Source organism: Oryctolagus cuniculus, chromosome 8, assembly GCF_051225735.1.
Source record: "Oryctolagus cuniculus isolate XC-2025 breed Fujian yellow rabbit chromosome 8, ASM5122573v1, whole genome shotgun sequence".
Lineage (NCBI taxonomy): Eukaryota > Metazoa > Chordata > Mammalia > Lagomorpha > Leporidae > Oryctolagus > Oryctolagus cuniculus.
Window position 1 is genome coordinate 96186629 of NC_142874.1, and position 3918 is coordinate 96190546.

General features: G+C 50.7%; 1 pseudogene across 1 annotated transcript; it reads right to left on the minus strand.

The window, feature by feature from the left end:
* Nucleotides 1-2485: 2485 nt before the first annotated feature.
* On the minus strand, nt 2486-3701 carry LOC100351680 (motile sperm domain-containing protein 3 pseudogene; annotated as a pseudogene). The gene is made up of 2 exons (XR_016212571.1): nt 3632-3701; nt 2486-3434 (listed from the first exon to the last, which is right to left on the minus strand). The product of XR_016212571.1 is annotated as a motile sperm domain-containing protein 3 pseudogene (transcript).
* Between the last annotated feature and the right edge of the window lie 217 nt (nt 3702-3918).

A 3918-nucleotide genomic window follows, 5' to 3' on the forward strand; every position in this document is an offset into this window, starting at 1 on the left:
AATTGGAGTCTTTAAGAGGTGACATCTATTTCACTCTTATTTTTGTAGTGTATTTTAGCTGTATTTGGGGTACTTTAAAATGTTCATGGAAAATGGAATTAACAGTTATGTTTATTTTAGGACAAAAATTTCTGAGATCAATACACAGTTGTAAAATGGATGCAACTGGAAGCCATTATGCTTAGTGAAATAAGCCAGTCCCCAAAGCACAAATACCGTATGTTCTCCCTATCTGTGGGAACCAATAGAGCGCCTAAAAGGTACTCTATAGGAGTGAGGTTGATATTTTGAGACTCGATGATTGTTTATGGCCTTTGTCTTGAATGTTGAAGAACAGTGTTTTTTTTTTCTTCATACTCTGTTGAACTCCTTACTAAGGGCAGAGTTAATCTTCTGAGTATAAAGTAAACTGAAAATAGATCTTTGTAAAAAAAAAAAAAAAAAAAGAATGGAAATAGGGGAGGGAGGAGGAAGAAGGGTGGGCAGGAAATATCACTATGTTCCTGAATCTGTATATGTTAAATACATGACATTTTTATACCTTAAATAAAATTAAAAAGAAAACAAAACAGATTTTTGCCACTTAAAATAGAATTAAAACATTTTTTAAAAAAGAGAAAAACAAATACAGTTTTTCCATATTAGGCATTTTCTATGAATTTTTTGAAGATGCCATATATGTAATTCAAGATTAACTTCCCCCTCTTTAGCACCTTAAAGATGTCTCTGACTTCCATGGTTTCTGATGAGAAGTCAGATATCATTTTTAAAGCTGCTTCTCTGTAATGTAAATTATTTTCCTGGCTGCTTTAAATTTTATCTTCAGTTTGTAGACAGTTTGGCTTTGTATTGATCCTGCTTGTGATTTGCTGAGCTTCTTGGAACTGTGAGTTGATATTTTCCTAAATTATGTATTTATTTTATTTGAGAGGCAGAGAGAGGGAGAAGGAGAGAGAGGAAGGGAGAGGGGAGAATGGGAGAGAGAGGGAAAGCAGAGAAAGCTCCTATCTGTTGGTTCAATTCTCAAATGTCCACAATGGCTGGGGCTGGGCTACAGCAAATTGAGGAGCTGAAACCTTAATCCAGATCTCCCCTGTAGGTGGCAGGGACCCAGCTACTTAAACTATCACCTGCTGCCTCCCAAAGAACACATTAGCAGGAAGCTGGAATTGGGAGTAGAGACAGGACTCTAACCCGGGCACTCTGATGTGGATGCGTGTGTCCCAAAGGGTGCATAACTACTACATCAAATGCCTGCTGGTTGATATTTCTCAGAAAATGTGGGAAATATGTGTCCATTACTTTTTTTTTTCCTATTGATTGTTTGTCAGGTGTTCATGGCTTCAAATAAAATACCTGAGAGGAGGTGCTCCTGAAGGAAGGTGTATTTGGCTCACAGTTTTAGGGATTCACCGTCTGAGATCAGGCGGCCCATTGGTTTAGGCACAACACGAGGCTGGAGGACATTGAGGGGTGGATCTCACTGAGGGCAGGAAGCAGAGAGGGACACAGGAAGTGCGTTCTTCCTCACATCAGCTGTCTCCTTATGTAGCCACAGTGATTTGATCATGGGGGTTCTACTGTAAGGACCCATTGCTATCTAATAACACACATCCTTAATCCACCAACAGAGACTCTGAGCACCAAGACTTTAACCCATGAGCCTTTAGGAATACACAACTTGTTTTCTTCCTCCTCCTCCTCTCTCCTCTCCTCCTCCCCCTCCTCTTTCTCCACCTCTGCCTCCTTCTTCTTCTTTTAAGAGTTTATTTAAGAGGTAGAGTTACAGACAGACAGGGAGAGACAGAGAGGTCTTCTGGTTCACTTAAATGGCTACAATGGCTGGAGCTGGGCTGATCCAAAGCCAGGAGCCAGGAGTGTTTTTCAGGTCTCCCACGTGGATGCAAGGGTCCAAGTACTTGGGCCATCTTCTACTGCTTTCCCAGGCCATAGCAGAGAGTTGGATCAGAAGAGCAGCAGGGATACAAACTGGCACCCATATGGGATGCCGCTGACATAGGTGGAGGCCTAGTCCACTACACCACAGGGTTGGCCCCTCTTCTTTCTAGAAAGCAAAGAGAGGCACCAGTGTTGCGGTGTAAAGAGTGGACCCACAACTTGCAGTGCCAGTATCCAGTGTGGTTGCTGGTTCAAGTCCCAGCTGCTCATTTACAATCTAGTTCCCTGCTGGTGGCCTGAGAAAAGCGGCAGGAGATGGCCAAGTGCTTGGGCTGCTGCTATCCTTGTGGGAGACCTGGAGGAGGCTCTGGGTTCCTAGGTTTGGACTGGCCCAGCATTGCCCGTTTGGGGAATGGATTAGCAGTTGCTTCTTTCTTTCTCTTGCTCTCGCTCTGGCTTTTATATGGATGGATAAATCTTAGAAAAAAAGAATAAGCATAAAGACCCTAGTTTAGTGGGACTATAGACAATGGCCGTAAACAATAATTGAATGGAAAAATGACCATTTCATCCATATACAGTAAACTTTTTTTTTTTACAAAGTTATTTTATTCAACTTGGAAAATGATACAAATCCCTGGATATTTTGCTCTGGGGACGGGGGAGAGGAGTGGGCAGGAAGGAGGAGGAGGGCGCAGAGGCAAAGAAAGAGGTCACAGTGGCTGCCTGAGTCCTTGCCCGGGGGTGGGGGGGTGGGGGGGTGGGGCTCAGGTCCAGAGAAACACCACGGTGAGGAGGCCCAGGACGTAGGCTGCCACCAGCTTCTGTCCCAGGGACACGTGCAGGACCTGGGGCAGCTGGCTGCCCACTTCGTCCTGGAGCGGGAGCAGCAAGAAGGCCACAGACACCATGCCGGTCAGCAAGAAGAGCAGGAAGGAGCTGGTGGCCAGCTGCTGGCGGGGGGTCTCTTGGAAGGGTCTGGCCGTGGGGGCTGCTGTCCCGGCAGGGGGCCCCAGGGTGGGCAGTGGGTTGGGCTGTCCCTGCAGCTCAAGGGGGTGTGCTGGGGCTCTGAGAACCGAGGTGATGTCCTTGCGGCCCACCACTCGGCCATTGGCTCCCTCCTCCGACAGTTCAATGCGGAATCGGTCCCGGACGTCGTAGTGGCTGGGGATGGGGGCCACATGGCGAATCACTATGTCAATGCAGGACTGCGCCTTCACATAGCCCTCGGCCTCAAACACCGTGTATTTCGCAGGTGCTGTACACAGGACTCGGAAGCAAAGCGCAGTTCCTGTGGGGTTGTAGAGGGTCAGCAGCTGTCGGAGGCCGCTCCGCTGGTCCGCTCTGAATACTAGATCCAGGGGTAAGACGAGGACCGGGACAACCGGTCCCGAGGGAGGAGGGGCGCTCCGGGACCCCCGCCCAGGGGCCCCCGGACCCATCAGCTCCTGGTCCTGGGGCGCCCCTCGGCGCATGCAGGCTCTGGGCGGTCGGACATCCGAGGGCAGAACTAGGACAGGGCCTGGAGTCTAGGGCTGGGGACAAGATGCGACCGTGGGGCAGGGCCTGGACTTATGATGCCACCGCCGCCGCCTCGGAGCCCCGCTCGAGGGGGCCCCCGCTGACCCAGGCCCAGGTCCCACACACCTGTCCCCTTCCCAGTTTTGCCCCAGGTCCCCCTTCAGATCCTGCCCCAAACCCAACCTCGATGGCCACGCCCACCCCACTAAACCTGCCCCTCGGTGCTCCCAATCCCGGCCTTCTCGTCAGGCTGGGTGCGCGGGCCCAACAAGTCCCGCCCACCTCAGAAGGTCCCGCCCCTTCCGGGCGTTCCGAGGCTCCCGCCCCCCTCCTTCCGGCCAGACTCAGCCCGCTGTACAACTCTCCGGAGCTGCCTTTCACGCTCCCTGCCTTCCGACTCGCCTGTGTGCTCCCGACCCCTCCTCCCTGAGCTCGGCCCGCGTCTCGTCGGGCTTCCGGCTCCGAACGGCCGTTGGTGTTATGAGGCTCATCTGGTGG